Source organism: Acipenser ruthenus, chromosome 8 (assembly GCF_902713425.1).
Source record: "Acipenser ruthenus chromosome 8, fAciRut3.2 maternal haplotype, whole genome shotgun sequence".
NCBI lineage: Eukaryota > Metazoa > Chordata > Actinopteri > Acipenseriformes > Acipenseridae > Acipenser > Acipenser ruthenus.
The window spans coordinates 22,610,390-22,624,470 of NC_081196.1; positions in this window are offsets into that span (position 1 = coordinate 22,610,390).

The following is a 14,081-nucleotide window of genomic DNA, read 5'->3' on the forward strand; positions in this document are numbered from 1 at the left end:
TAAAATGCAAGCATTATACAAGTACAATGCAAAAATAGCCAAACAGTGCTACTACAGTCATATTTGACCCTGTGTAGTTCAGTGTCTAGTGTTTTTCTTTTTAATTAACTTAATTAGGTTTGTTTATTAGTGCTGTAATGGCTATTTGGTTTGTTGTTTTCTCTGTGTGTGTGTTTTCTATTGGTAGGATTTGCTTGTTTCTGTGTCTTGGCATCAGAGTGCAGTGCTCAGTTGAAGGATGAAAGAAAACTGAAAGCATGCAATAATAATACATTTACTACAGAAGACTGTGATGAAGTATAAGCATTCACATTTAAGTTATTTCCGAGATAATGAAAGATTCTTTCATGTAATAAATAAGTTAAGAAAGTTTAAATACAGTAGTACAGAGCTTTATCTACCTATATTTTGAAGTGTATCTAAAACAAACTCATTGTAAGTACAGTATTTTTTATTACATTTTGAACAGTTCAGGGAAATAAATGTGCAATTATTTTATTATAAAGTTAAAAATGCTTCTTATATGGAACAACAGAAACTGTTTGACATTTCAAAGCTTTTAACACCTTATCCTGTAAGATTTATAGCAAGTAAAAATTAAAAAAAAAAAAAAACCTCAGAATAAAGTGGTAGCGCATCACTGCCATGGTGTAAGAGCCATATTACATGAGCATATGCCTGCCTACTGGGTTATAGCAGTGTTTGCAAGTATGTGTGGTGTGGACATTCCTTAGCACAATCTCTTAATGTAATTATAGCTAACAACATCGTTCCATACATTTTGTCCACCATGTACATCATTATATAGGTCTCAAATGCACATTTATGAAAGAAACACGTTTTAGCAAACATGTATTTTCATTTTAAAACATGATCTCTGAAACACGGTTACATCTCTGTTTCCATGCCATGCTTTTACTGTCAATAAGCAATCAGCTGCTTCCCCTGTTGACTGCCATGCTTTCAGCCTGTAACATGCTTTGACCCAGAAGACACTGCAGGGGTGAAACGACCAAGGAGGTAAAGCAGTAGCTATAACATGAGTTTCTTTACAAACTGCACATCTGAGACTTACCTGTATGTAGAAGTGCATGACGGGTCAATATTATTTGGTTAGCTACAATTACTTTAAGCTTACGTTCTGACCACTGTTAGGGTGGGCTAATGAAGGCTGATGAAAATTTACGTAAGTTATACCATGTAATGTCAATATGGTCAATTTGGTCTACGTTTTCACGGGTAACACTAATAACCACTTGTCTGTTTTTTATGAAACTACCTTTGTGCTTTTGCTATGACATTCTATTCGACATGGGTATGGATAGAGATCATGGTGACTTTCTCATGGTACTAACACATGTAATATGCTATTTATACAGAGATGTGTACGGTACCTATTTACTTTGTTATTAAAGTATATGGTCCCAAAAGAAAATGGTTTCTAAATGTGGTCTTGCCCAGACATTAAGCCACTCTAGCCTTAAACAGTTTGTATTGTCACCTAACTTCACATAAAACAGATACATTGGTACAAATTATGAATTTACCGGATAAAAACTTTAGATGTTTCAGAATGTTATTTGTACCATTACCAATAAAGTATGTGTAAAAGTAGGAGACACTTAACAAATGTAATTATTAATGACTGTATGTTGGAACTACAGCTGTATTAAAATAACTGTCAAGATAATGTTTTTAAGGAAATAAATATTTATATACTGTTTCAGACTGAAGACGTTTCATTGACTTCACAGCATGTTTAAAAGCTTTTGTATTTCTTAGGGTCACGTAAATTTAGGTTTGTACTGGGATAGCTTCTGTGTTTTTTTTTTTACTTAAGATCAGTGCATACCTTTTTGCTGCTCTGCCTTGTGTTAGTGACACTTAGGATACAAATGTTAAGTCCAGTATTTGGTAATATAACGTCCTGACAACGTTTTTCATAACTTTAAAGTCTGGGTCACGTTGTTTTATGACTCTTCTATGATTCAAGCAACCAGAAAAAAATGCAGGCAAAACACGGTGCATGCTAATAACAGTCCCCTATACAAAGCAGTTCAGTTCATTTTAAAATAGTATCTTCTTCAAGTATGGGTCTTTTGTAAGATTTACAAAAAATATTTTTAATAGTTTTTATTTCTTTAAGGTCTGGCACAATACTGGTGCATTGCAGTTTAAGCTGAATTAGAAACTAAACACATGCATTTAAAGGAAATAAGTTCCAGGTGATTGTTTTTCTCCTAATCTAGACAAAAGGAATGATTAAAAAAAGCTTACTATTGTGAAAGTCAAAAAATACATTTGTGTCGTGATTGGATTTTTACTAGAATATTTGCATGACCACCACTATGGGAAACTCACTTAATCTTTAAAATAAAAAATACAGATAGGAGAAGCATTACTAATGTACAGTATTATAAATGTATTATAAATTTAATTAACTGATATATTCTTTAGCATCTCAGTTCATGTATTTATTGCCACAACAGGATACTGCAGTGATTACTGGCTGCTTTCAATACAATTGCTTATATATGTATGGGAACTTCCTTAGTCTTCCTTGCAGTGTGCAGGGATATTTGACTTCCCTTTTGGTGTAGCGGTCTCACTGTTTACAAGGGATTTTTAAAAATAGTTTTCAATGTCATTTCTCTTACAGGCAATATACATCTAATATCATCTGCCCCTATTGTTGTTTTTTTGTTTTGTTTTTATGTTCAGTAAAGTTTTAACAGCTTTACAGGATAAGATTATCCTGGATAATTAATTCCAAAACCACTTTATAATATACGATAGAAAAAATAATGAATTTGAACAATAGCAGTATACTGTAAAAAGCTCTAGAGCAGTCAGTTGTTAATTGCTTGGCTGTCAAAAATAAATAAAAATTGAAAAGGGTTTGTTGTGGGAGCCTGTCTGGTCAGAGCATCTGTATACCAGATGGGGAAATCAACAACAACTGGTGCCTGACAGAGGGCAGAGGATTTTGGCTTCCTCTTCCTAATAAAATGAAGCTTCTACAGACACATTCTTATTGAGATTGTTAGGAAATACAACACTACATTCCTTTATCTAATAGTGCATTTTAATAATCCTTTGCACCTCAGCAATGCACTTCTTGGTGTAAAACAAGCTGTGCTACATGCAAATGAAAGGCTATCATACGTTTCTTTTTGCTGTCCATTAATTTGAAATACTATTTGTAATCTGTATCAAGGTCATTTAAATTTCTAAAGGAAAATATCTGCCTTTATATGTCAGTTGTGCAGCTGGCTAAAAACATTAGTGAATTGTATTTTCTAACCTGGCATTTAAGACTTGTCTACTCCCCACCCCGATTGGAGTGGTAGATATCCTCTATGCTTTACAACACTTTGATCTGCTTTTACCATGGCAGACTCTTACAAGGGCATTATTAAGTCAAGTAAAATACATGTACTTGTTTTTCACTTCAATAAGGCTGTTAGGTTTAATGTTTTTGAACTCAGGGATTTTACCAGAGAGCATTAGACCCCATTCAGATCAAACTCTTTCTGAATCAAAAGGGGATTTCAAAAGACTTTCGGAAGAGTGCTCTTGATGCTTTGGCAAATACTAATGATGGTAGTGTTCACGGGATTCTCAGACCCTGCGAGTGTGTGTTAGAAGTGGTCACTATTTAATAAAGAACACTATTGAACTCAAATTCCCAGAACTACACTAATTACCTTGCCGCCAAGATTTTCAGCTGTCTCTCCAACATTATTAACCAATTTCCAATTGCCAGCCAAAAGGGAGAGCTTTTGCTGAAGTCAGCTGTAATAATTTGATCAGCTACTCCATCTGTTTATTCTAGCACCCATCACAGGACCAGATATTGTAAAGTTTTCTTCATTTTCTTCAAGTCAACTGGGTCTAAACTAAGAAGTGTGATTAAATTTAGAAAGATGGAATCAATTGTTCCATTAGGGAATAATAGCAGAACATACATACATATTTTCCATTACCAAGATCAAACTGATTTAAACAATGACTCAGTAAAGACTTTTGGCTGGTAGAAATCAGCTGAAATGTAGCAAATAACATTTAGAATTATTAAATGTGAAGTGTTACAAGTCGTCAAAAAAACTTCGGATTTCAGTACCAAATGGATGCTACAGAACGTGTTAGAACAGGCACACAAGAGAAAGACATTGTTGTTGTACTGTAGTAGACTTGCAGCTGTCAGCAACCAGGCAGTGTGGGGAAGCAATTAAAAAGGAAAACACAAAGTGTAGAGTAAAAATCATGGGAGATTATGAGAAGATTGTTTAGTGCACTGAGACTGCATTTAGAAAATAGTCTTCAATTCAGGACACAGCATGACAAAAATGACATTGCAGCTTTCGATAGCCCAGCAAAGAGTAACCAGACTAATAACAGGGTTATAACTATTAGTTATGAAGATAGGGTGATGGAAATGAAACTGCTACAACACATAAGGGCTCGGTGGACTTGATTGAAGTTTTTAGAGAGAGGAAATAAAGTGATTTCACATTCAAACAACTGGAGCTCTGATATTTTGGTTGATAAGAAGACAAACCTCACAATATCCTCAGCCACCAACAATACAAAACATCCTCTTCCTGTTGCTGATTGTCCTGTGATGCAATACTCAAGCGGATGAATCTATTTTTAAAGCTCAACTACATTTACCTGCATATCTGGAATCCTAACCAAATCCTATCAGGTATCCCTATACTCGTGAGTAAACACAGTATACAATATATATTCCAAATACGCACTTTGAAATTTGAACGCTTGTGAAATAAAGGGCAGTGTCTGCAAGATTTACTACAAAACAACCTTTGTACATGTGTGACAGGGTAATTTGAGCTAACATTGGTCTGGCCTCACAGCTGCAGCTTATTTTTCTAGATTCATCAGGCAGACTAAAGCTTAAATAAAAATAAAAAAATACTGTAGTCTTTTTTTTTGTTTCCATTTTATTTTCCAGCATTACTTTTTGAAAATTTGCTTTACTTACTGCAACGTTATGCCTCAGTCCTTTCCACCGAATACATTTTCAAAACAATTGTAAAAGTTTTTTTTTTTTTTTTATGACAGGAAATAAAAACTGTTAATGCTAAAATTAACATAGTTTAAAGTTGGATAATTTAAAATCAATTTAACTTCCATTTGTTAAACAATTCATCCAAAAATATAGTTGTCAAATGTTTAATCAAATGTCTTTTCCAAAATCAGTTTTGGAACTTTCCTTATAACACTTTACCACATTAAATGAACCCTGTCATTTTGTAGTTTGCCCATGCCTTCACCATGATTATAATGTGCATTTAACCAGAGTTTACCACAGTTTGTCATGTTTTTATTTTATTTGCTTTACAATGCTTACCTATGCTTTATTACAGTTTGATATGCTCTTACTATTGTAAACATTTACCAGACTTAAGTCTTGACATTTATAGAAAGCCCTCCCTAATAGCTCTAAATGGCCCATTAGGGGGCTAAAAATGTACTGGTTGTATTTTTCACTGGGTGCAAATGTTGCACTATAGAGCAAAACGCCTGGTAATGTATAACATGACAATCCCTTCAAACTCAAAGCAATTGGCACTGTTAGTTTCTACTTGCATTTTTTGGATAAGCAGCTGAAGTTGAAGTCTTGTCATTTGTGGCTGTTCTGAGATGTGTTTTAATCGATTACAGATACAGCGCTGATTCTGATTTTTGGATTGCAAAATTAGATCATTACTGATTGACAGATTTGTATAATCTAGTGTATATATCAATGGTACACAATAATAAACATGGGTTTGTAATGCTTGGTAAGTTTTAAGAAATTATATACTGCAAAAGCAATGGGGGGAAATATGTATTTCCAGTAACCTCCAACAGACCATCCACACTGAGAATTACCAGGGATTACTGACTGCTCTGTTACATATATATGCTCTTATTGTATTACTTGTATTGTAACGCTTGAAATGTTTTTGCTTACGATTGTAAGTCGCCCTGGATAAGGGCGTCTTCTAAGAAATAAATAATAATAATAATAATAATAATACATATAATTATATAATTAGCCATTCAGCTTCATTTTGGGCCAATTATATAATTTACCAAACTGGATCATAGTTGTTGTGTCATGTCTTACTTACTGTGTCAGTTCACTTTTGTCGTGCACCAAGACTAAAGGAAGACCTTTTAGCAGATGTGTGTGGATTTCATTTTATTTGAGAAGACAGTAACAGTCTACTTTTCAGTGCCTTGTTCAGTACCGTTACTGTAAACTTGAATTACCACCTCCTGTTAGGCCTGCTGATCCCTAATGCATGAATGTTGAATTTTACAGTCATTTACTGTGCATGAAATCCAATCCATAGGTTTAAAATGTTTAAGGTAACGTAGGAGTGGAATGAAGTAGGCATTCACTTTTAATACAAAGGTTTAAGACCACAGCAACTGGGTTCCCATTTTTACAGCCTAATAAATCCTTTCAAGATGTGGATTAACGGTACTAAGTTTGAAGAATGATCATATTAGATGTAGTGAAGAGATAAGAAGACTTTGTAAGTAATGTAACTTGATGACTGAGGAATTTGGCCTTTCACCACAAATTCAGAGCAAAATAAATGGCATTTATTTTACATATTGGTGGTATCAGTTACTTTGCTTGACTACCAAGTATAAAAATTCTGAAAAGGCACTTCAGAAAGATGCACCAGTCTGTGGTAAAAAAATAAAAAAATAAAAAAATAAATAAATAATAATAATAATAATAATAATAATAATAATTACACAAGCAGACAAAAGGATGGGAGCCTATAATATTCTATAGTCTTCATGAAATGTTAAGAAATACATTTCAATGGAGACATTTATAATAAAATACTTTTGTTTTATGGTAACAACCTATACAGGTTTGTAACATTTGGATAGATAGCCACAGCGGTGAATCTATTTTTTTCCCCCATTGATACAATATTTTACACTGTTCTTTATCTGGTAAGTTACTATTGAACCAAGCTGTTGTTAGAAATTACTAAGTGTAACCCCTCTGGGTATCTATACATTTCATAGTCATAATAGTTGTTTGACATAAAACAAAAGTTTGATATGTTGTCGAACAATTCTGCCAACACTTGAGGTTACTTGAGGATTTGAAGGAAAAAGATACGTAATCACACACAGGGACATAAGCCCGATATACGCTCCTTGCAAAGGAGCCGGCTCTTTTGTACAGTGGTATCGGCGCTGTACAAAAGAGCCCAAAAGGTCCCAGGTTCGCGCCCTCCGCCTGTGTGTGGATTGCCTTGCCCTGTGTGGTGCGCCTGCCTGTGTTAACCAAGATCGCTACAGTACTTTAAGGATCTTATTTAAGTATCAAATTAAAGTTGGGGTGGAAAATCTAAATTACAATAAAATGCAAACAGAACATTAAAAGAAGCTAACTGTTAAGGTCACACCAGATTTGAATTTATCAAGATCAGAATAACAGCACCCAAGGAGTTCAATGGACATGGGAAAGTCATTCTATCACTTTCAATAGCAAAAGGGAATGGCTTTAGTACTGATGGTTTTTCACACATATTCAGATTACTACTCACTAGCAATTTCCAGCTGGAACCTGTTGAAGTACATTTCAGCTGCTGCATTTCTCTGTTTAGTAGTTGATTTAGTATGTTGATGTTAAAGGATTTAGAGCAGATTCTAAATACCTTTAAGGAGATCCTTCTTGAAATTAACACCAAACATGTACATTGGATTACCAGTGCTGCCTTTTCCTAATGAAGTTAGGAAAAGTGTGTACATGTGAATACATATATACACAATCCTAGTAAAACTAATTAAGAAATTATTACTTGAAATCAGCTATGACCTGTGTCAAGTCCAATATATTCATGCAAAAGTATTTTTCATCTAATGACTGATTAATAAAATAATTGATTTCTGTGAGAGTGCAGCAGTCTAAAGGCTGCAGTCACTAGTGCCTTTTTGCACACTTACATAAATTACTTGATCTCGCCTGCCCTATGAAATTAACAGAGACAAAGTAATCCTTTAGTTCTCCTGAGCTGTGTGGGGAATCGCTGCAATGAGGGGAAAAAATTATTGGACATTCTAAATTGGGGAGAAAAATGGGGGTAAAATACTCCAGCCAAGTTAGAATAAAGGAGAAAGAAAAACTAGGCAAAATGAAGACGGCATATTTGTAGGGATTGCAATGAACTAAGGAATGTAATTTCCCTGTAGCATAAGAATAAAGGAACCAGACAGAGTATAAATGTTTGAGATCTACAAATGGGGCCAATTTATATATAGAAAAGGGTAAGCCCTGTAAAGATGTAATATAAAAATTAAACAAGACACAATTTGGGAAATAATGAGGTGGGGGGAGCAGTCTATTGTTTTTTTTTTTGTTTGTTATGTTTTTATATTTTAATGTATTCAGTTTGTCTGTGTCAGGATCCCTTTAATGCTTTGCTATCGGGTACTTTCCTGGTTAAATAAATAGTTAAGCTCAGGCTGCAATCTGAAAGCTGAAAACATCGTCTGTTTGTAGACTTGCAATGCGTGATGAAAATGATGTTGAAGGGTTAGCAAAGTGTTACTCATAGATATGACAATCAAATTTAGGACATTGGTGTACATCTGTTTAGTAGAAATTCAATCAGAGATCATAAACAAATGATCCGGTACCAAAGATAATTATTACAAGAAACAGTAATACTGTAAAACATTATGAATTTCATATAGCATTGAAATTAAAATGTTTATTGTTCAATGCAAATACAGTGGCATTGAAAGCGCATAAAATGGTAATAGCTTTTTATATAAATAAAATTAAGACAACAAAAATAATACAAAAACATAAATGTATTACCAGATGAAACACCAGACTAGACACGTTTTAACTGTATGTGTTTAAAAGCAATGATCTATTTATAAAGCATTTACTGGCTGTAATAAAACTACATTTATATTGTTGAATACATTGAACATTTGATTCACTTTATTCACAATGATGTTTTCAGCATGTGTTGATCATACTGTATTTAGGTAGTGTGAATAGGATATTACTTTCAGTGACCTTAGTTAACAAACAAACATTGACCCAGTTAAACAAATAAGCAAATACAAAATAAAAATGGAGCACAGATCTTTAATCTTTTAGATTTTGTATCCAGATTTTAAACATGTTTAAGCCTTAGCAAACAATGTGCTGTTCAAAACATGGGAATCATTCATTCATATATATATATATATATATATATATATATATATATATATATATATATATATACAGTGCCTTGCATAAGTATTCACCCCCCCTTGGACTTTTCCACATTTTGTAGTGTTATAACCTGGAATTAAAATGGATTTAATTGGGATTTTTACCATTTGATTTACACAACATACTTTGAAGGTGCAAAATATTTTTTATTGTGACACAAAAGTTAATTAAACCAAAAAAAAGACATTTGTTGGTTGCATAAGTATTCACCCCCCTGAGTCAATACTTGGTAGAAGCACCTTTGGCAGCAATTACAGCTGTGAGTCTTTTTGGGTAAGTCTCTACCAGCTTTGTACATCTGGATCCTGCAATTTTTGCCCATTCTTCTTGGCAAAATTGCTCAAGCTCCGTCAAGTTGGATGGGGACCATTGGTGAACAGCAATTTTCAAGTCTTGCCACAGATTCTCAATTGGAGTGAGGTCTGGGCTTTGACTGGGCCATTCTAAGACATTCAGGTTCTTGTTTTTGAACCACTCGAGTGTAGCTTTGGCTGTGTGTTTAGGGTCATTGTCCTGCTGGAAGGTGAACCTCCGCCCCAGTCCCAGGTCTCTTGCAGACTGAAACAGGTTTTCCTCTAGAATTTCCCTGTATTTGGCTCCATCCATCTTGCCCTCAATTCTGACCAGTTTCCCAGTCCCTACCGATGAAAAGCATCCCCATAACATGATGCTGCCACCACCATGCTTCACCGTGAGGATGGTGTTCTCAGGGTGATGAGCAGTGTTGGCTTTGTGCCACACAGCATTTAATAAACAGAACAGAAAATAAAAGGTTTGAACAGACAAAACACAGGGCACGGCACTTGAGGCCAATATAAATAGACAAACAAAACGGACTAGACAGACAAACAAACACGGTGAGCAGATACTTATATTTACGCTTTCTTTCACTTTTACAATTCACAATTACCTCCGTCTCCAATCCCGTTCTCCACTCACCGAACACCCAACCACGACAGAAAATGTGTCTATATATACTGTTGTGCTGGGATTCAATTACTAATTAATTATTCACTTGAATCCCAGCACGTGAATTAATTCTGTGCAACCCTGTGCTCACATATTACATTTAACCAGCACGTGAAGTGATTTGTGCCCTCCTCGTGCCTAAATACAAATCTACACTTTTTAAATCACACGTGAAACACAGACCCGTTTATATCCCGTGTACCAATGACTATACACCAACATTAACACACGCACGCAACATACAACACATAATATGCACACAGGGGTGGGGCACATTTCCACATATACCCCCCCCCCCCCCCCCCTGTGCAAAGCACACATGGCCTCAACGGCCACCTCCCCCCTTAAAAATCCAGCAGTCCAGGACAAAGTCTCGGGCTGGGAAGGGAGGCTTCAGTGGGCCCAGACTGACTCCTTCAGCCGGGGCAGTCCTGGCAGCGGAAAGGCTGCTTGGGGAATGGTCTCCTGACCTCCTCTCTTCTTCGTAGCCGGCAGCTCCCTCTTCCGGGGCTCCGGCCACAGTACTTCCGGCAGCAAAAAGCTGCAGTGGGAGCAGGTCTCCGGACCTCCCCCACAATTTCCGGCAGCGAAACTGCTGCAGTGGGAGCAGGTCTCTGGACCTCCCCCACGATCTCCTGCAGCGAAACTGCTGCAGTGGGAGCAGGTCTCCTGACCTCCCCCACGATCTCCGGCAGCGAAACTGCTGCTGGGGTTGGTGGTCTCCAGACCTCCTCCCCCTTCTTCGTGGCCGACAGCTCCCCTTTCTGGGGCTCCGGCCACCGTACTCCCTGTGGTGGAGGTACGGGAAGCAGAGACAGCTCCTGCTGTTCTGCTTCTGGCAGTGGCGGAGGCAGAGGCAGCTCCTGCTCCTCTGCTCCTGGAAGTGGCAGAGGCAGCTCCTGCTCCTCTGCTCCTGGCGGTGGTGGAGGCAGAGGCAGCTCCTGCTCCTCTGCTCCTAGTGGAGGAAGCGGTGGAGGTGGCGGAGGCAGAGGCAGCTCCTGCTGCTCTGCTCCTTGCGATGGAGGCAGAGGCAATGGGGCTGATGCCGGCCACTCAGAGGGAGGCTGTGGCGGTGCTGGCTCCCTCTGCTGTGGCGGCTGGGCTGGTGTGCGCCGTGCTCCCTTCAGCAGCATAAATAGAGGCTGCTGGGGGACACCAGCATCCTGCCCTTCTCCTCCCCAGAAAAATTCAGGGGGTTGAGCCTGTAATTCCTCCCCTTCTGGCTCTTGGGACGGCAGCGATGGCTCCTCCCCCTTTAGCTCTCGGGATGGCAGCAGCAGGTGAACCAACAGGCATGCTTCCTCTGCTGGTGTAGATGGGGACAGCAGGCATTGTTCTTCTGCTGGTGGAGGTGGAACCAGCAGGTATTCTCCCTCTGCTGGCAGCTTGGGTCCTAGGGCTGTGGAAGCCCCGACTTCCCTCTCTTCAGGCCGTGGATGCACCAACTCCTCCCTTTTGGGCTGTGGACGCACTGACTCCTCCCTTTTGGGCTGTGGACGCACGACTCTTCCCTTTTGGGCTGTGGACGCACCGACTCCTCCCTTTTGGGCTGTGGACGCACCGACTCCCCCCTCTTGGGCTGTGGATGTTCGGGCTCCCCCCACTCAGGTGTAGGACGTTTGGGCTCCTCCCACTCAGGCGTAGGACGTTTGGGCTCCTCCCACTCAGGCGTAGGACGTTCAGGCTCCTCCCACTCAGGCGTAGGACGTTCGGGCTCCTCCCACTCAGGCGTAGGACGTTCGGGCTCCTCCCACTCAGGCGTAGGACGTTCGGGCTCCTCCCACTCAGGCGTAGGACGTTCGGGCTCCTCCCGCTTGGGCTGTGGACGCTCAGGCTCCTCCCGCTTGGGCTGTGGATGCTCAGGCTCCTCCCGCTTCGGCTGTGGACGCTCAGGCTCCTCCCGCTTGGGCTGTGGAGGCAAAACCAGCAGGCATTCTTCCTCTGCTGGTGGAGATGGGGAGAGCAGGCATTCTTCCTCTGCTGGTGGACCTGCTACCTGGGCAGCTGTTCCACTTATAACTGCCTCCAGGTAGCTGAGGACCAACTCCACACCTTCCTCCCAGGTGCTTAGGGTGTGTTACCTTGCATACGCCTCCCATCGCTCTCTGTCCATCAACAGCAGGAACCGGACGGCTACTGGTATAGACTGGGCCTCCAGCCCAGCATTTTCCAGGATCCAGTCCTGCACTTTGATGGCGTCTTCTGCCATTTTTTTTTTTTAATCCAAATATGCGGTTCCTGCTCTGGCCTGAGTCCTGGAGGCGCTGTAGATCCCACGTGTCACAAAGACGGCCGGAGTGGGTGGCGTCAGACCAGAAGCAGGAAATAAACAGACAGAGAGGTGTGGTTTGGTGAAGCTGAGCGAATGCTTTCGCTCAGCATTTAATAAACAGAACAGAAAATAAAAGGTTTGAACAGACAAAACACAGGGCACGGCACTTGAGGCCAAAATAAATAGACGAACAAAACGGACTAGACAGACAAACAAACACGGTGAGCAGATACTTATATTTACGCTTTCTTTCACTTTTACAATTCACAATTACCTCCGTCTCCAATCCCGTTCTCCACTCACCAAACACCCAACCCCGACAGAAAATGTGTCTATATATACTGTTGTGCTGGGATTCAATTACTAATTAATTATTCACTTGAATCCCAGCACGTGAATTAATTCTGTGCAACCCCGTGCTCACATATTACATTTAACCAGCACGTGAAGTGATTTGTGCCCTCCTCGTGCCTAAATACAAATCTACACTTTTTAAATCACACGTGAAACACAGACCCGTTTATATCCCGTGTACCAATGACTATACACCAACATTAACACACGCACGCAACATACAACACATAATATGCACACAGGGGTGGGGCACATTGCCACAAGGACACAGACAGACGGTGGATGAAATGATGAAAGCGCTGTTGTGCGGTTTATTATAAGTAAAAGGTTTAAACAAACAGAAGACAGGACATAGCACTTTACGCCAAAATAAATAGACAAACAAAACAGACTAACATTAACAAACTGTGCACGGACAGACACACAAACATGGTGAGTGAAATACTTCTTATTATTATTATCTTTGTTTATTTTACTTTCTCTCCTCTCCACACCCGTTCTCCACTCACCGAACACACAACCCCAAGTGAGTAAAACGTGCATCTATATATACTGTTGTGCTGGGATTCAATTACTAATTGAATTAATTATGTGTAACCTCATGCTCGCATATTAAATACTTTAAATGCACGTGAAGTGATGTGCCATCCTCGTGCCTAAATACAGTTCTACATGTTAAATAACTCGTGCTGCACACACCCATTTATATCCTGTGCAGCCAGTGCTGCAGTGGGAGCAGGTCTCCTGACCTCCCCCACGATCTCCGGCAGCGAAACTGCTGCTGGGGTTGGTGGTCTCCGGACCTCCTCCCCCTTCTTCATGGCCGGCAGCTCCCCTTGGTGGGGTTCCGGCCACAGTACTTCCTGCTGCGATGTGGAGCAACATGCAGCCCCAGGCGATGCGGAGCAACAGGCAGCCCCAGGCGATGCAGAGCAACAGGCAGCCCCAGGTGATGCGGTGCAACAGGCAGCCCCAGGCGATGCAAGGCAAGCATCCTTGGGCGCAGCGAGGCAGGCATCCTTGGGTGGTGCCAGAGTCAGGACCAGTCGTGGTGCTGTGGTTGGCCACTGTAACAGTGGCTGCGGTGGTGCTGGCCCTCTTCGTAGCCACTGCGGCCGGGCTGTTTTCCCCTGTGCTCCCCTCAGCAGACTATGCAGTGGTTGCTGAGGAATGCCAGCATCAAGTCCTGGTACTTTTTCTTGTGAAGGG